Raw genomic sequence first — 20,462 nt, 5'->3', positions numbered from 1 at the left:
TAAGTTTAGAACACTGAATTCAGCAAGGTAAAGGAACTTTTCTGAATATCACCATTTCTCATTTATGTATGACTCTGGGGACTCAGAGCTGCAGGAAAGGAGATTCATCCCAATTTGAACTGCAGGCAGAGTGGCCAACTGCCCTCGTTTGCTCAGGGCGAAGGGGCTTTTCAGTCAGTTCTAAACCCAGGAAAGTCTGGCTGGTCACCGCAATCGTGGAATAGGTAAAGAAATCCATGTCTATTCCACTCATCCAGGGCTCAGATCCCCCAACTGCAAACGAGGCTAACTTAGGAGGTCGCCCTCCTGTTGTGGAATGCCATCTCTCTTTGAGCAATGTGTTCCAGAACCTCTTCTGAATTGTGCTTCCTTTTTCCAGGTAACTGTTGTATTGAGATATAGTTCACATGTCGCCAAATTCACCCTTTTAAAGTTTATACTTTTGTGGTTTGTAGCACAGTTTTAAGAGTGGTGCAACCATCACCATCTTTCTTTTCTTTTCTTTTTTCTTTTCTTCTCTCTTGTCTCCATTTTCTGTTTCATAGATTGGGTAATCTCAATGAATTTTTGTTTGCTGATTCTTGCTTCTGCCCCTTTAGGGATTTCTTTTTCTTTTCTTTTTTTTTTTTTTAGTGAGGTTTTGTTTTGTTTTGTTTTAAGTTACCGTTCCTTTGAATTTCTGTTTAGTTCTGGAATTTCTATTTAGTTCTTTTTTTAAAAATATAATTTATTGTCAAATTGGTTTCCATACAACACCCAGTACTCATCCCAACAAGTGCTCTCCTCTCTGCCCATCACCCACTTTCCCCTCTGCCCCGCCCCCCACCTTCCTTTAGTTTGTTCTTAGACCTTAAGAGTCTCTTATGGTTTGCCTCCCTCCCTCTCTGTAACTTTTACTTTTCCTCTTCCCCTCCCCCATGGTCTTCTGTTAAGTTTCTCAAGATCCACATATGAGTGAAAACATACGGTATCTGTCTTTCTCTGTCTGGCTTCTTTCTTCTTCTTCTTTTTTATGTTTTCTATCTCCTTACTGATATTCTTCATTTGTTGAGACACTGTCCTTGTATTTTCCTTTGAGTCTTTAGACATGGTTTCCTTTCGTTCTTTGGGCATATTTCCAATAGCTTATTTCAAGTCTTCATCTAGTAAGTCTTACTTCCCATGTTTCCTTAGCTTATGCTTTTTTCTTGACAACTGGGCATTTTAAATAATTTACTGGGGCGACTCTGAAAATCGGGCTACCCTCCCCATTGGTATATTGTTGTTCATTTGCCTGCAGTTCATTTGTTTAGTGACTTTCTTAAACCAATTCTATAAAGTCAGTGTGGCCCTTTCATGTGTTGCCACTGCAGTCTCTGCTTGGTTGACAAATAACCAATGAGTGGGCTAATGAGTGGGCACAGGGTTCCTTAAATTCCATGAAGCAATGGTCTTCCATTTGGCCCTGTGTGTGTGCTTTGGAGCAAACATAACCTCATGGCTACAGCAGTTTTCAACCCTGGTTTCTCCTTCTCTCTCTCTTGCACGGGGCCTCAAGGTCACAAGGAGGTGAGAGATTGGGCCGTTTCACATATATACAGACTGTGGTTTGGTTATTGATTCGTCAGCTGAAGGACATTGGGGTTGTTCCCAGTTTGGGGCTATTATGAATAAAGCTGCTTATAAACATCCAAGAATAGGTTTTGCAGTGAACATAAGTTTTAATTCTCTTAGGTAAAAACCTAGAGATGGGGCTGCTGGGTCACATGGCAAATTTATATAAAACTTGATAAAAAAAATCTCCAGGTGGTTTTCCAAACTGGTCATACCATTTTGCATTCCCAGCAGCAATGCGGGGGAGTCCCTACTGCTCTGCATCCATGTCAGCACTTGGTGTTGCCATTATTTCTTAATATAGTCATTCTAACTGGTATGGAGTCATCTTTCAAGGTGGTTGCAATTTGATTTCCCTAATGGCTAGTAACATTAAGCATCTTTTAATGTTCTTATTTGCTTTCTGTGTATCTTCTTAGGTCAAGCGTCTGTTTAACTCCTTTACCCATTTTTTAAATTGATTTATTTGCCGGTCTTGTCGAATTTTGAGAATTCTTTATATATTCCCAAGTTCTGTTTTGATTTCAAACACATAACATTCCCCTTAGACTCTGGTGTGCTCCCACTGAGCATCTTAAATGGCTCTACATCTGTAACATAATGTTTTATATTGTATATAATATCTCTGTATGTCTCTATCACACACACACACACACACACACACACACACACACAGCTCTGTAAGCAATTTTCTTTTTTGTTTTATTCAAGAAACATTTACTGTGTCCCTATTAAGGAACTGTACAGGATACCAGGGAAGCAGAATCGAATAGCATATGGCCCCTGCAACTGAGAAGCTTTCTCTTTTAAGAAATGTGAATTTAAATTGGATTACATTAAAAAATACATAAGAATGACTATATGTAACACATCAGCTTTTAGTGTATAAAATTACTTGTTCATACCAACAGCTGAAACATGTTCATTAGAACTTTATAAAGGCCATTAATTATCACAAGTAAATCCTTTCTTTATTCATCGTCAGAAATGTTCCTCAGTATAGCTCCTTGCCTAAAGCAGCACGCAGTCTGAAAGAATGCAGCATGCCTTAAAAGATTTCTGTTGCAATTTTAAATGGATCCTCCTGTATTCTGAGCTCATGAAATGTGATGAAGGCCAAATCACATTCTCTTCAAAGACAGAGTACGACCACTCCGCACACATCTTAGCATACACCCTTTCCCTGCCGAGGAGAGGTGTTTACAGAACAGCTCAGAACAGTATCCCACTCAACTGCGACATTGACTATCTGCAGAGCTGCTGGAAGAATCTTTTTGAACACAGAGAAAATTAACTTTCAACAGTAACTTAAAAAGCTATTGCAGTTTCTTAAAATCCTCTTACACAGAGTTTAAAAAAATGAGACTTAGCAACTTTATTGTTTTTTTATTCACTGATTAAGACGATAAAAGTTGTGCTCATTTCAATATTAAGAAATTAAAACCTCCCTTGAGACTTTCTCTGCCCTGGAGTAGGTTACATCTGTCAACGGCAAACAGGCTGGCCAGCTTGCGTGCAGAAATTCTCCCCGGGGCTGTAATATGTATAACCTCACACTGTATTGTCTAGGGCTAAGAATGAAATGATTGGAATTTTTTTTTTATTATCAAAGGAAACTAAAAATAGGACTATGAAATAAAATACAAGCTGGAAGGGAAAATGCATTTAGGATATATTTTGCTTTAATGCTTTAGCTTCCAGCCTCACATGGTAGAGAATAGACGATGATGTTAAATAAAGAAAGAAAAGGAGCTTTTGTTGGTTTCCTCTAAAGCTTAAAAACGACACAGTGTGAGTAAATGGAGGATGGCCCGCAAAGGGCTGCTTCCCTCTGATACTGTCAGTGTGTGGCCCAGAAGCTGGAGGTGATGGGCATGTATTACTTCCTAGTTTCAGCAACATCATCTAAACTTCTAAGCAGGCATCACTGGAGGACTCTTGCCTCTTCACTTCTTCTAATTGCTAATGCAATAACAAAGGGACACAGAAAACCCGACTGGAGATAAGATGGAAGGGTCTGCATTAATGAAGACTCTCTATTCAGGCTGTTTAAGCTTCTTAGTAATGAAGTATAGACAGGATTTCTTTTTTGGTTTGTTTTGTTTTGAGAGAAGAGAGGAAGGGAGGGAAGGGGAAGGGAGGGAAGGAGGAAGGGAGGGAGGAAAGAAATGGAGAAATAAAAAAGAAAGAATCCAAAATAGGCTGTGGATGTTCTTTGCCAAAACATAATTTTAATTTTCTCCAGGGCTCAGAACCAGTGGAAGAACTGGAACTCCCTCAAGAGAAGGTGGCAGGAACATAAGCTAATTATACAACTTAAATTTGGTAATACAATATAATTGGCACGGTTTCCGGTTAAGGCAATATAAATCTATGCTAACTGGAGTTAAGACAATGATGCTGTATATCTAAAGCAGCACTCTGTATCTCTAAGTATCATAACTTCCTTATATCTCCAGGGGTTCTCAAGTAGACTGTGTTTATACAGATGTTAGTGGTGAGAGGGGTCTGAGTTCCACTCTCAGCTCTACCCAATTATATGACCTTGAGGCTTGGCCTTCTCTTCTGTAAAGTGGGGATAAGGTACCTACCGCTCAGTGTTGTTTGAAGGAACAGACGAGGTTTTATATCTGAAATAATATTTTCCACTTCAGTAGCACTGCTCGTACTGTGGTAGTTATCTTTGAAGATGTTATGATCTTTTAAAGCCCTTGGAATGTCACACTGTGGGAACTTGAGGTGCAGGGATCATGCCCAGAGAAGGTGAGAAAAGCAAAGCCTGACTAGTGGAAGCCTCTTTCCAGCCTTCCTTGTTTATCCCTCGAACAGCCAAATGAGTGACTCAAGATTTCCCATGTCACGGAGACTTTTGGTACTTTGGAGACATAGCCTGTGGCCCAGACTCCCCACGCTAGCAGGCTGGTGGCCCTGGCTGAGCACTCGGTCTATACACAAATGCCACAAACTGCACGGCAGTGGGTGAGATAGGTAGTGCCATGGGAGAGAATCTGGACACAGGCCCTGGAAGATAATATTTCTTCCTTTGATTTTCTCCATGAAGAAAGATCATCATAATGTCTATTAAGACCCCAGGCAAGGGGCCCCTGGGTGGCTCAGTCGGTTGGGCATCTGACTTTGGCTCAGGTGATGATTTTGGAGTTTGTGGGTTCGAGCCTTGTGTTGGGCTCTGTGCTGACAGCTCAGAGCCTGGAGCCTGTTTCAGATTCTGTGTCTCCCTCTCTCTCTGCCTCTTCCAGGCTCACGCTCTGTCTCTCTCTGTCTCTCTCTCAAAAATAAATAAACATTAAAAAAAAAAAGACCCCAGGGAAAAGCCATGTTTCTGGAAAACAAGGAATAGAATGTACATATAGGGGGATGGGGTAGTGATGGTGAGGAACTAAGAGCTGACTTCTCTTGAGTGTTGACTCTGCCAGGCACTGCGTGTTACCCATGCAGTCCTCATAACAGCCCTTCTGCCAAAAGTAGTATTATTTCCATGAGGAGGGCACTCAGCACAGAGAAGAGGGGGCCAGGATTTGAACCCAGGCAGTCCAACTCCTGAGCCCATGTTCTTAACCACTCACTACAGATGCCTTCTTAACTAAAAAGTATTTCATGTCCACTATGTGACAATATACCTGGCTCTTGGTAGAATATTTACTCACATTATCTGCTTTCAATATGATGGAAGAGGTTATTAACGTCATCTAAAAATCTGGGGGCTTTGATTACATATCCCCTTTGAAATGTCACTGTCAAGATGTAGAATAAGACTGGTGCAAGTTAATGACCCTGAACACCTTGATTTTTATACTTCTCCCAGTGATGTGACCTTTTCTTTCTGGCTTTTATTTCCTGTCCGTAAACCAGTTTCCTGTTTGTGACAGCACAGATTTTCTGTTGTGCTCCTGATCTCCTGATTACCCTTGAAACAAAATTAGAATTTGGTGTAGAAGCTTTTCAGCGTGTCCAGTGCTTCTTATTGAAAGTTTAAGAAGTTTATATCTGTTGGTTCTTATTTGCAATCTTATTATTCCACTCAAAGATTCTTCACATTGCCAGACGAACTCATAGATTTAAGTGATCCCTGACAAAACTCTGAGAATGGATATCTGATCAAGACTCAGAATGCAATCATTATAGGATGCAGAATAGGTGTTAAAATATAAATATAATGAACAATAAGTAGGAATTTTAATAAAAGTCCAAATTATCCTATACTCCAGGTACTGTGCTGTTTGGACCACAGATGACTCACTCTCTGTGTTTCTACTCCCCACCATTTTTCTTGATCCTTCTCTTTACTTGCTAACTGAGTCCTGTTGCTCACCCTCTCAGAGCTTCAGACACAGCATATCTGAAACAAGACACTATTCTTCCTTCTTCCAAAGCTGCTCATCTTTTTCTGTGCCCTCTCTTGGTACACAATGTCATCAGCCACCTATCCCCCAAGCTATACATCTCACCGCTATTGTCAACCCTCTCCTCCCTGATGTCTTACAGCAAATCGTACTTATCAAGCAAATCTTGAATCCACCCCACCCAGACTGACACTCTCCAGGCTCAGTCATCACCAGCCTTTGTCTGGACTGTTGTTATAAGCCTCCGTCTGGTCTTGCTGACTCATGCCACAACCCTAAAATCTAACCCCCACCCAGGGCACCGAGCAAGGGGAGCCAATGAAAAGCTGTGTGTGAGAACACAGGTGTGTTACACCAACCTCTGCATTGGGAAATATAGAACTCTTGTTTATCATATTCACAAATGACAAAGAAAATGTCACATCCAACAAGGCAAGACTCAAAGCCATCCTCAGCATGAATCTCACTTTGGTGCCTGGAGCTGGCTGTATTTCAAGGTGTTCTCTGCTGGCCATAAAAGTAAGTCCAAGCAAGAGGTTGCAAGAAGAGAAAGAAAACCCCTGTGTGCTTCAAAGAAACCAAAGGAACAAGCACAGAGCAGGGAGACGCAGCTCACATGTGAAAAAAAAATAACACAACGTGTGACTGGGAGTAGGCTGTCAGCTTAATTTATGCCAAGAGGGAAAAGTGGAGGCTTTGCAGGTAAGCAAGCAATGCGTAGAGGCCGATGCAGCAGAGGTCACGCCAACATGCCCTGACTTTGCTGCCCCATAACTGCCACCTGATGTTCCCGAAATAAAGTCTGGCCAGTCTATGTATACGCATCCCCCACACCACCTGTGCCCTTTCTGTGCCTTAACTACCTGTTATAATGGACACCCCACTTACCTCCCAACCTGGCCAAGCCACTCATCCTCTCTGCACCCCAGCCTCCTCACCTCTAAAGTAAAAATGACAGTCTCTTATAAAGGTGTGGTAGACGTGTTTGCTGGAAGTCCACAAAATTCTCATTTTCCAAATGAATAACAGAGGCCCAGAGAGGTTAAGGAACTAGCCCAGCATCACACAGTTAACAAGTTGCTGTGAGTGTTGTATGCCATCCTCATACTGCCAGCTAGACGACCTTCTCTCTGCCCCCCTGGCTGGGCACATACCCCCCCTCTCCCCTGCCCCTTCTGGATACATGGGCTGAGTCCTGTGTACAGTTCCAGCCTGACTGTGCCTGCCACTCTATAAAGAATCAGATGTAGTGAAAACCATTACCATTTCTCCTCCATACTGAGAAAGAGCAGGAAACGTGATACTTATAGCTGCTATTGTCTTATTTTGATTATATTCAGTTCACTAGAAAGGTCCTGACAGTAGGGAGTCTTACCCATGGAAATCACTCAGTGAATGGTTCCTCTCGTCACCCTCTGTCCCTTATGATCCATCACGTATGTGTATATGAGTGAGCGTGTGTGCATGCATGCACGCCTGTGTGCATTTTCTCTGAGTTCACTTCTAAACCTCTCCACTCCACCCCCATTCGCGTCATTTACTCCAATGCTTTAATTACCATCAGGTGGTAAATGTCTGCTCTACAATCGTTACGGATATTGGGTCCTTAGGTGTCCAAGTTCTAGGGAAGGAAAAGTGACAGTTGAGGCATCAGGGTAAAAAGAAGAAAAAAAGTGTTATGTGGGGCGTAGAACACACATTTTTATTCTCTCTCTCTCTTTAAGAATCTGGCACGAAGAGCTCACGTCCTTCCTGCCAGAGATGGAACAGTAGTGACTTGGCAACAATCTCAAGCCAGATGTCACCCTCATCTGGTTGCCTTGGCTGGTGAGTTGTTTGGAATGAGCAGCCCAAACACCGTGCAGGCGGGGCTGCTGCAGGGATGTGGGCGGCGGAGCTGGGCGCCAGCCCTCACGACACCCCAACCCTCTGGGGGCTGGGGGACCACTGGTTATGGGGCAGCTCTCTGCTCAGGTGCAGGGTCAGCGGAAGGCAAAGGGGCCCTTGGGAAGGCCACACGTGCACTTCTTCCCTTCTGTCTCTCTCCTGAGGGTGAGCTGTGTGATCCTGTCCCCCCGGCACGGGGACACAGACATGTCTTGCTATGTTACAAAGACGAGGTTCCTGGCACATATGGGATCCAGTCAACAGGAAAGCAGCTCCTGTTCCCTGTAGGTCTCCTCATCCTGTGTACCCAAGACCCCTCTCCAGGAAGCAGATGGTGGGGGCAAAGTGCAGGGTGGCCTGTGCATCTGGAGTTCTGTGACTATGGCCATGGCAGCTTGGCCTTCGTGGGCTTCATCCAGGCCGAGCCCAAAGCCGTCATGGATGCCCTGGGAAAACAGCCACGCTCCTGCGTGAACACACCAGTGAGGAGAGAGGAGACATGTGGCTGCTGAATGGAAGAGGGAGAAAGCCGTGCCTGGGAGCAGGCGCAAGCCACATTCAGTCTGGTGGCCAAATACTGAAGGGTCTAAGGCTGATGGGGATGGCCTGGGGGACCAAGTGTGTCCTCTGGAATGAGCCCTCTGGCACCACCAGAAACCCAAGGCAGGTGCCTTTAGAACAAAGCCATGCGCTCAGATGTGTGTTTGTACACACATCAGTGTGTGTGATGGGAGGGCGGAGTGTGGTAAAACCTGCCAACAAGCCCATTTTGGTCACCATCTGTCGTGGAGAGCCCGAGCACCTGTCGGAAACAGCTGCTGATGGCAGATCGTAGGTGAGGGAGGAAGCAGCCCCACCCCGGGATGGCCTATTGCAGGGAGCGCACGGCCTGTCCCCACAGGAATGCCAACTGTTCACTTTGAAGCCCATCTCCATTAGGAGGGGGTGTGATGAAATCCCTCGCTGTTCATTTACTTCCTCACGGGAAGGAGGGGAGGAACACCAGCATCCTTGCTGCCTCAGTACCAGGTATGACAGTTGCTTGTCACAGGGGCTGAGGAGAAATGCATTCAGGATTCCCTGGAGGGAAGAGAAAAATTCCACAGCAACTGTTCTCTGAGGGGATGAGCTCAGAGACTCCCATGGTGAAAACCTTCCCTTCACTGGAAGAAGAACAGTAACACTCCATTTCTCTGGCCCTGTGGGGAACACGATGTTCCGTCTGTGTCAACCAGGGGGCTGAGGTGACAGGTTGGAATGAGCATCAGAGGGTGATGTGGCTTGGGAATGGGTCCTCTGAAGCATTTTCTTTCAGGTAAACAAAGTTTCCTTCATTAAAATGGAATAAAATAAAATAAAATAAAATAAAATAAAATAAAAATAGATCTAATAATTAAAAAAAATTTTTTTTTCAACGTTTTTTATTTATTTTTGGGACAGAGAGAGACAGAGCATGAACGGGGGAGGGGCAGAGAGAGAGGGAGACACAGAATCGGAAACAGGCTCCAGGGTCCGAGCCATCAGCCCAGAGCCTGACGCGGGGCTCGAACTCACGGACCGTGAGATCGTGACCTGGCTGAAGTCAGACGCTTAACCGACTGCGCCACCCAGGCGCCCCTAGATCTAATAATTTTTAATGTGAAAGCTTTCTAAAGTGAGTCCCCTGCCCACCATATTGTTAAGTATTTGCCATTGTGAAATGCTTATTAGTTGCAGACATCTTACTACTTTATTGTCTTTAATCCTCACAATAATCTTATATGGTAGGTGTGTTTTTTATCCCTAACCACCCGACTGGAGGACCAAGGCTTAAAGAGGCAAAATTTCTCATTAGGGACACATAGCCAATATGGGAAACCTGGGGCTCCAGTCTGCCTGTGTGCCTCTAGCCCCTGAGCTTGGAACCCACTGGCCACACTGCAATGTGTCCCCCAAACAGTTTCAACTTTGGAAGGCCTTCCTGAACACCCAAGATTCACAAAGCACACACATGTTGGGCTTCTGTGGGCCACAAACACACATGAGGCCTACACTGCTGTCTCTTCTGGAATGCTTTTCTCCACAGGGCCACCTGACAGCCTTTCTCCTGAGTGTTGAAGACAGCTCAAGAGCACTTCAGGAACCCCAGTTGCAAGTCTTCCTTGCCCAGGCTCACAGAGCCCTCCTAGGTTCCCTTATCCCACCCAATTACCCATGGCACCCTTCCAGTGGCCTGGGAGCTCTGTGGGAGCAGAGACCAGTCAGGTGCACCATAAGCTTGGTGGATTGTATAAGATGTCACGCCTGTCTGCTCACATAGCACAGTGGGACTTTTTCCTGTTTCTTCTCTTGTGAAGTCTCACAGTGAAGCACCTTGCTTCTGGAATCTTCACATCTGTTTTTCCCTGTTTTTTGGCTGCTGTTTCTTTCCTCTCCAGCTGCCAAGCTTCCAGAGTCTTCACTAGTGCCTTCAAAGGGTCTTTCTCAAACCAGTTCCAAGATATTTTAATCTGTGGCTTCTAAATTATAGGGGCCAATAAACAAGAATCTCAAGGCTTACATGTACGTCTGCCTAAAACCAGAGCCACACAGGGGTAGAGTGTATGGCTTTAGTGCAGGGACTTGGTGACTTATATTCTGGTTGTTCAAAAGCTTTTTTCTCCTCTGGTTTTCAGATATTTGAAACCACTCTGTTACTTAGGAGGTATTTACAATGACCATGGGTTCAGTGGCCAGGAACATGGTAGTCACGGTATACTCTTTGTTTCTCAGAAATAAACTCCTCCAAATAGCAGGAGAAACGAAGCTCATCACCAACATCAGGGCCATTCAGTGCAACGAAAATACAATTCCGTGTTTAAACCTCAAGGTTGCAAAATTCACTACTGATTCCATATTGCCAAAGAAAGTTACCATAAATACCACTCAGAAGTGCCACTCTATTATCCTCTTAAAAATACTTTGGCCATCTACAACTAAACCTTTTGTGAAAGGGGCACATCTGGACACAACTGTGGCCATGCCTCTGTGGGGATACTGTTTCCATAACTAACACTCCTTCACTACCTCTCCATCCTTCTCCCATTCCTCCCTGCAAGCTAGGAGCCGTGTTTAGAAAGTATCATATAGGTGCCTGTAGGGAGCATCATGAGCTATGGGACAGCATGTTGCAGGGGTTCTGAATGCTTGTACCTTAGGGATGATGACACACAAAATGCAGCCTCAGGGTTCTCCTCCTGAGGAAAGCAGGGTAAGAGGAAGCTGTAAATGCAGGAAAGAATCCTGGCCCAGAAAACAGCTAGTGGCTGTAGAAGATGAACCCCAGTTGGTTCAGCCCTCCAGGCTCTCTCTGTCCTATCCAAGCAGGAGCTGAAATCAGAGGCCAGGACCCCTGAGAGTAGTCTCACCTCCTTCCCCCAGTTTGGAGACAACCCCTTCTCAGCCAGATGTCTAGGGATGGCAGGGCATGAACCTATGGCACAGCCCTGGGTAATGGGAGTTGTACAGGGGAATGAACGGCAACCCTCAACCATGCCAAAGCTCAAAACATGCTCAGGAACTATGGGGACCTGAGCAAAGAGCCTCCTAAGGTAAGGGCCTGCTCTGCTGCTTTCTTCTTTTTTTAATGGTAACATATACATAACATTTACCATTTTAAGCACTTTATACACTTCAATGGATTAATAGGTACATTCACATTGTTGTGCAACCATTACCACCACCCATCTCCAGAACTTGTTCATCATCCCAAACAGAGTCCTATACCCTTTAAACAATAATTTCCCATTTTCTCCTGCCCAGAGTCCCTGGTAAACTCTAGTTTACTTTCTCTCCCCATGAATTTGCCTATTCTGACTACCCCATATAAATGGAATCATGCAATATTTGTCCTTTTGTATCTGGATTATTTCACTCAGCATAATGTGTTCAAGGTTCATCCATGTTGTAGCATGGATGAATTTCACTCCTTTCCAAGAATGAATAGTATTCCACTGTATGGATATACCACACGTTGTTTACTATTCATCTCTTGATGAACACGGGTTGTTCTTTGGGGCATATATATATATATATATATATATATATATATATATACACACGCACACACACACACACACACATACACACACACATACACACATATATACATATATATGTATATATAGGAGTAGAATTGGTGGGTCTTTTAGTAATTCTACATTTAACTTTTGAGGAACTGCCCAACTACTTTCCACATTTGCACAATTTACATTCCTACCAGCAATGCACAAGGGATACTTGCTCTTCTCCTCTTTTTTATAAACATAGTATTTATCCTAATGGGTATGAAGTGGTTAGCATCTCATTGCACTTTCATATGCATTTCCCTATTGACTAATGATGTTGAGCATCTTTTCATGTGCTTATTGGCTGTTTGGATACGTTCTTTGGAGAAAGGTCTATTCGAGTCCTTTGCCCATTTTTTAATTGGGTTGCTTTGTTGCTGTTGACTTGTAGAAGTTCTTTACATATTCTGGATATTAATTCCTTATCAGATATGTAATTTGCAAATATTCTCTCCCATTCTGTTGATTATCTTCTTGCTCTCTTTATGGTGTCTTTTGATGTACAAAAGTTTTTAATTTTGTTGAAGTCAACTTATTTATTTTTCTTTTGTTACCCATGCTTTCGGTGTCATGCCCAAGAAATCACTGCCATATCTGATGCAGATATGCATTAAATCCATCCCAAATCCAATGAAGATTTTCCTCTATATTTTCTTCTAAGTGTTTTATAGTTTTAGCCTTTACGGTCTTTCATTTATTTTGAGTTGATTTTTATATATAGTATAAGGGAAGAGTCCAACTTCATCCTTTTGCACTTTCATTCAGCCACAAAACTAGATATCCAGTTTTCCCAGCACCATTTGTTAAAAAGCCTATCTTTTCCCCATTGGATGGTCTTAGTACTCTTGTTAAAAATCAATTGGCCATATATGTAAGGGTCCAGCCTTTCTTTTTAATACTGTCCCTTGCCCTTCTCTTTCTGCCACCACTTCAGCAATGTGACTCCCCTGAAAGGCTGATGGCTGCCCATCCCCTACATCTTTTAACCAGATCGTTACTGCCTCCAGGCAGCAGACCCCGAAAGCAGGTGCACCATTCAAAATCAGCATGGATCCATATAATTCTCTCTCTGTTCTCCCACATCTGCTCTCATCCCTATTTTCCCTATCTCAATTCCAACGCCAGCCTTACATACAAGGGGAAACCTTAATACTATCCTGAACTCCAGCCCTCATTCACTCATTGCTTGTAACCACTACTCCCCATCCCCACACACAGACTGAATAGGTCATAGGTCATGACGTCCTCCTGATCTTCTCTCTGATTTTTTGCTTAAATCTCTCTCTGCTCTCTTCCATCCTCTCCATCCACTGCCTTAATCCAAGCTCTCTCTCATCATTTCTCACCCTTACCCCATCCCGCTGCCCCTACCCCACCTAGTTTCCGTCCAGTCCCTACAGTTCCTCCAGAGTGATCATGGATCATGCAGATTGGACTTTGTCTCTGCTGCTTGGAGTTCCTCAAAGATTCCCCATTTCTGGGAGTACAGTTTGTCACAGCTCCCCATGGCCAATACATATAGAATGCTTTAGATATACTGAAGCTGCTGCTGGTCCCTAAGTAATCCATTTTAATCTTCATGCCTTTACACATTATGTTCCCCTTGTCAGCCAAGTCCCTACTCCCACTGTTCACCTGACTGTGCCAAAGCAAATCAGACCTCTCCTCCTTTGTGATGAGTTCTAGATTACTCCTTAAGACCATCTGAAGTAGAGCTGGCTGTTCCTTCATATGTGTTGCACATCCCAAGTGGTTTAAGGATGACAACAACAGAAATAATCAATGCTTCCACCACCTTCACTTACAGGTCTCTCCTGCTCCAACACTACGGGGGACACTTGTAAAATACCACAGTAACACCGTACTCATTTGTTCTCTTGTCCATTTTCTGCCCTAGATGGTGAGAGATCTGAGGACAGGGACTGCCCTCTGCTCATCTCTGCAGCCCCAGCACAGTATCTCGCACCCAGCAGGTGCTAATACATATTTGCTAAATAAAGGAATGACTTCAAGCTCCCACTTTAAAGTTTTGCAGCCATTGGAAAATTCCAGTTTGGGCAGCTGCTCATGTCCTCTGTGCAAATAGGCAGTTTATCAATCCAAAGGTTGGCAGCAGATCTGCTGAGCCGAACTCAGCCCTCAGGCTTTTTCCCAGAGCCATCCCTCCACTCAAGTGGAAGCCACATCTGACTCTCCTGATAGGGGTTCCTGCCAGGGAACTAGGAAAGGCTCCATGGAGCCCCACCATTCGCAACGCTATTTTAAAAGCAAATTCAGAGGCAATGGTGATATTTTTTGCCCTTAAGAACAAGACAAATCCTTTGACAGAATAAGGTTAAAGAAAAAAGAAAAAAAACCTCATGCTGCATTTCCTTTCAGCTGAATTGAAAAAAGTCCCCAATCTCCCAGTTCCAGCTGGCAGACCGCTGGACTCTCAGCTTCCGAGGAGAAAGGGAGTGGAAAGATCAGCCCTCAGCAGCTGAGAACTTATTTTTGGTCGAACAGCTGGTGGAGGGATTGCTGGCACCAGGCAGCATCTCCCCTGCACAGTGTGTGGGACACTGACACCATCTGGGCACAACACCCCTGTCCAGGCCCAGGTGCCCTCCTCTTACAGTGACAAATCTGACTGTGTCGGGACCCAGGCAACCCCTGTGGTCAAGGACTTTCTGAGGGACCCGTTGAGGAGAAAGGGGTGCTCAACACTCCAGAAAGGAGACTCCAGCAGAATTTCATTGCCGGCTTCAGAGGAAGCTCTCTTGGAAAAGGGGAGAAGGAGGACCTCCTCTGTCCTGTTCTAAACCTGAGACCAGGACCAGCAGAAGCACAGAATTTAGTCCTTTCATTATGAAGAAAACTCTCCTCCACAGAGAGGTCTCTCATGATGGATGGCTTGCTCCAGAACTGTTCAAACAGAGTCTGGCTGACTGACGGTTTGCAAACGATTTTGTAACAGGGATTCCTGGATAGAGTGAAAAGCACTTAGCCTCTTAAAAGTCAGAAAGGCCAGTGCAGACTAGTCAGGGCTCAAATGTTATCACTGTGGACAGGCAACTGGAAAGAGGATGCCAACATTTCAACAGACTCCAAAGTGGATTTTTATACTAAATTACATTTTTTTCTTTGCTTTGATTAAAGCCACCAAGTGATTGCCAATCTTCTTTACTTTGTGCTGAATCCACACTACCTTTTACAATGTTGATGTTATGTCCCAGGTTCAAGGTTTTCCACATATAACACAAGAGAGAAGAGAGGGCCCCTACCCACTTCTGCTCTTCACGGAGCTGTTACAATGGGCTCACTTCTTCACTTCTGCTGTTTTCTTTTTTGGTAACTTAGAACAACAGAAATAAAAAGTCCTAAGGACTACAAGAAAACAGAATGTTCTTCAAAGGAACTTTTTCCATTTATATTCAATCCATATATCCAGTACTCCAAAAACATCTTTGTGTTCAATGTGGAGTATTTTTAAATGGAAATCTAAAGCGAAAGAACATGAAGTAGAGAGAAGAAAAAGAATTTTCACTTGTAGAGAGCCTTCCTGTCCAAATCCAGAGGTCACTTGCTGTGTGTCAGGCTCTACCTTAACTACCATCATGGATAAAGGCACACAAAAGCTGTGGCCCCTGCCCATCAGGGATTTCTGAGAAACATACTGAAGCCTGGCAGAGTAAGCACTTTTCAGAGAGGCCCACGCGCTCCATGGCACTCATACCAGGACTCTGTTCACACCTTGCTATTCTCACCTCTTTCCCCACCAGGCCCCGCCCAGCCTCCGCCCAGCCCCGCCCACCCTTGGCACAGCCCTGTGGACTCTGCCGGTCAACAGACTTGTCCTCTGGTTACTTGTGTTACAAATGAGCTCAACCCAAGCAACATTTGTTCACCTCCCACAAAGCACCAGTGCCAGTGTTAGGGCCTTGCAGGAGTAGTGTTCAAAGGTGAACAGATTCTAAATATGTGTCCATTTGTTTATGCCTTCAATTTATTCCCCAAGCATCAGAGATGGCTTACAAAAATAAAACAGGACCAGGGAAAATGTCCTTTCTAGGGGAACATCAAGCCAGGAGACAAAGGTGAATGTACACATGTCATTAAGTCTTACATGGTTACTAAAATAGAACTGCAAAATTGACCCCTGGATAGGACATGGTCTCCAAGCTGTCTAGAGATGGAGAACTCATACCAATGTCTGGACTATAAAAGTATAGAAGCTGGCACACAGCAGGTGTTCTAAGTGGTCACTGTTGTTATGCAGACTGGGGGCATCAGTACCAAGAGATTGTACCTCAGAGCATGGACATCAAATTGAATCCCTTTGGCTGGGAGGGTCAGGGAAGGTCTCATGTAAATTGGGCTATTTTGAAGGGTAAACTGCCCAAAGGCACCAGGCCAGTACTTACTGCTGCCACTGACAGTACAATGCACAAGGTACTATGAAGACAAATGCCACACAATTCCTCAAGCAACAGAGTATGCTGACAGCACCTCAGTTTCAGAGCCAGACCCCAGATCCTCAACTTCCATTGGCTTGGGGGATTTCATTCACTTAACAACCTCAAGATTGTACATGGAGGTACTAGTCTTGAAATATTACTAGTGGCAGTTACTTTGGGTAAAGGGGCAAGATCACTCAATAGGCAGGAACATGTTATCCTTCTAGAAAGTTCTAGACCAGAAAATCTCTTCAACTCGTACCTTCAACCTATACCTTACCCTCTAAGGAATCTGCAATGACCCACAATCATTCCCAAAAGGTTAACAGCCAGGATACTCTTTCAGGGGAATGCGGTGTAAGTTCTCAGTGCATAATCTTCAAAAACGAATCCCATTTTTACTGGAATACTTATCTGGTTTTCCTCCAAATAGTATTTTCTTTTAGTGATACAGCCTCTCACCGAAGCTCCAAATATAGAACATGAGAAGTTACTGAAATGTTATATCTTCTTCCATTGAAATGCTGCATCTTTTTTCATGGCCCTTGCCACTCAATGTGTAAATATACAGATTCATCTAAAGAACAACATCATCAGCTAAGTGCATGAATGGTGTCTTTCTGGAGGCCTGGTACTTACACCAAGGACAGAAACCATCAATAACAACAACACCTCCTGCCTGTCTCTGTAATTCAACTGGCCAACGTCCCAGTTAACAAGTGGAAAAAAGCATTTTAAAGGAAAAGAAGGTGGAGTATCAGGCCTTGTACTGGGGAGATGCTAGCCTGAGACATGAAAGGTTGCAGCTATGGGCCCTTGTGGGAAGGGGGAAGGGAGCAAACAGCATCACACTTGGCTTATTCCAATAGAAGCTGTGCAGTACAAAGTACAGACAAGATATCACCCACTTGAGCTTGACCGTACTTGGAGGGCCTTGTGAAGACTGATAGAAATAGCAATCTTTGTGAAATGTTGTTTCTGATTTCAGCTTTTGTAGAGAAGGGGGCTGTGCACGTAGGAGAACCACTTTATATTATTACTAAAGACATGTGCCTCTGAGACCCATACAAGATAGGGCATCTACAACCTCAAGGACTCCAGCATTTTTTGAGGACGCAGGGCAAAGGAAGCTGAAAAGCACTCTCAGAAGCACACAAATGCATTTTCATTGGATCGGGGGGAGTTTCAAATTGTCCTGTGCTTAAAGGTAATTTTTGTAGCCTGGGTGGACCCAGGGTCCGCGGACGTGCAAGCAGTCTCAAATTTTCACTAAAAATGGGGGAGGGGGGTGACAGCAATAACCCTTCTCACCCCAACCCTTCTCTCTGCCAAGTCTTCTGCACGGGCCTCCAAAGCAGCCTTCAAAGCAGTTTGTAAGTGTCTTCCTCCTCGGCTCCCTTCACCTTGCCACTGTTAGAGTGATTTTTAAAAACACATCTCTGGCCATGTCATCCCTCCACTCAAAAATACGGTGAAATGTTCCCTCACCTAAATTTGCAATCTGAATCCCTTCACTCCTTACCCCCTCTCTACACACATCCTGTGGTTCTGCCCCAGTGAACACATGGTTTCTCAGAATCACACATGCTTCTCCCTGGAATGCATTCCCTCTCCCCTTACCCAGCACAGCCCTTTGTAGACACACATGTGCACGAGAGCACACACACATACACACAGAACTACACAATCTGGTTAAAAGTCCTGCTCAACTTTTAAGACACACTCTCAGAGGAGCACCCTCTGGAAAGCCTTCCCATCTCCCCCAGGTCAGAACTCAGTACCCTCTTACATGTGTTCCTAGAGCACCCTGAGCTTGTCCTTGTTGTCACACTTATCAAATTGTCCTAGGTTGCTGTATGTGTGTTGTCTTCTGCCATTGGACTGTGAGCCAGTTTGAGAGCAGAGATTGAGCTGAAATGATTTGTATTGGTCCCACCTGCCTCCCATGCATCCCAGGGCCTAAGGCAGTGTCTTTTTTTTTTTTAATGTGAAATTTATTGTCAAATTGGTTTCCATACAACACCCAGTGCTCATCCCAACAGGTGCCCTCCTCAATGCCCATCACCCACTTTCCCCTCCCTCCCACCCCCCATCAACCCTCAGTTTATTCTCTGTTTTTAAGAGTCTCTCATGGTTTGCCTCCTTCCCTCTCTGTAACTTTTTTTCCCTTCCCCTCCCCCATGGTCTTCTGTTAAGTTTCTCAGGATCCACATATGAGTGAAAACATGGTATCTGTCTTTCTCTGTATGACTTACTTCACTTAGCATAAGACTCTCCAGTTCCATCCACGTTGCTACAAAAGGCCATATATCATTCTTTCTCATTTTAAGGCTGTGTCTTAAACATGGTAGATAGTCTGTGTTTTGATTGAACTGAATATGTAATTGCAGATTATTGATTTATGACCAGTAAGTATGGATATTATTGAAAGAAATTAGGATGCAATTCAGACAAATAACCTACAATATTAGGTTGCAATTTGAGAAGCCAACTCATATTTGTACCTCTCAGTACAAACTATTTAGAAAGTAACATACCGTTCACTACAGCAAACTGTGAAAGAAAGAGGTCCCAGGCCATTACTGAGAGCAATGGAGGTGTAGAAAACAAACTGACTGTGGAAATGGCTCTATCTCCTAGCAGCTGTGTGACTTTGGGGAAGTTGCACAGCCTTTCTGAGCCTTGGATTCCCCTTCTATAAAATGGATGTAAGAATTCTGCCAGTCTAACAAGGCTTCTCAGAGAATCAATCAGATAATATATATCAAGGGACTTCAGAAATAAAATGTGCTATTCAAATGAGAAAACTTACATAATTATTTTGGAAATCCTACTGTGATAAGCAAATTTTTATGGTTAATATATGATTTATCCACTTTTTTGGACTGTAAAGCAGGGATGAGTTGGAAAGAGCGGAAAGCACTATTTATGGTTTCACACCCCTGTGTTGGTAAAGGGTCTGATACTTTGGGATAGCTCCTTTGAAAATACAAACTATTCTCTTGGGGGACCACAGGCTTCTGGCTACCAAAAATACAGATACATAGTGTTAAATCTGGTTTCTCTACAATAAAAGCATTGAACAATCTCTTTTAGTTTTGGAAAGGTCAATGAGAAAAACTTACCATAACAAGGAAGATAAAGAGACTGGTAAGATATTTAAATATAATTATAAATATACAAGATGCAAATGCCATCTAGCTAATAGTTCCTATCAAATCACCAGAAACCCAATGCAAACACTAGATGTGTTGTCTTAGGGTCTGCCATTTACTTCACCACCAGTTGTAGAAAGCCCAAATGACACAAGCCTGGTCCCACCTGCCTCCCATGCATCCCTCCCAGGCTGGCCCTGTGGCCATGCATACATTAGGTTGCCTGCAGACCATATAACCACTCACATGGCACCTTCATGCCAGCCCTATACATGACGTGCATAGTAACCATAAAGAAAGGCACACATGATGTTCAGGGGCCAGTCACAAAACTGTCTTGATCCAACACACCTATCTGCTCACCTCTTATCATATAGTTTTTCATGGCACATGTGTGCTACCCATGTGCTAACTACACAGGTAGAGATTCATGTTGCTCCTGTGCAGGTCATAAACAATACAGGATGGCTACATACTAGCCAGTCCTAAATATTTATAATACCCATGCTAAAATCAAATATACACAATGTTTCCATATACATTCTGTCATCTAGAACTACATTGTCCATGTCTATACAACTGCCAAGTGGCTGCGTATCTATAATACCCAGGTGCTGGTCACAGTGACCGTGTGTCAGGCACGGAATTATTGTGCCACTCCCCTTCAAGGTGGCATGCTTTTGTCTAGAATACAAGACTCGCCTCTATTTAAAGCCAAGAAATGTCTCCCAGCTATAAAGCCATACTTGCTACAATAACTTTAGGTTGAAGTCTGAAAACTCCGTTATGGCAAGTTCAATGGAAAAATAATGCAGAAAAATGTAAAATAAAGCCTGACCAATGGCAAGGAAACAAACCTCAAGCTGTAGTTGCATCTGCTCTAAAAGCAGAAAGGAGGGGCCTTTTAACTCCTCTTGAGACGATGGATGGAAACCCTGGAATGAG

At 43.9% G+C, this 20,462-nt stretch overlaps 1 protein-coding gene across 5 annotated transcripts in view; it reads right to left on the bottom strand.

The window, feature by feature from the left end:
- Window positions 1-20,462, bottom strand: part of MSRA (methionine sulfoxide reductase A) — a 452,460-nt gene that overhangs the window by 13,904 nt on the left and 418,094 nt on the right. The window lies entirely within an intron of this gene.

Source organism: Felis catus, chromosome B1 (assembly GCF_018350175.1).
Source record: "Felis catus isolate Fca126 chromosome B1, F.catus_Fca126_mat1.0, whole genome shotgun sequence".
Lineage (NCBI taxonomy): Eukaryota > Metazoa > Chordata > Mammalia > Carnivora > Felidae > Felis > Felis catus.
The sequence above is the reverse complement of the archived record's forward strand: the minus strand, read 5'-3'. Positions and strand labels throughout refer to the sequence as shown.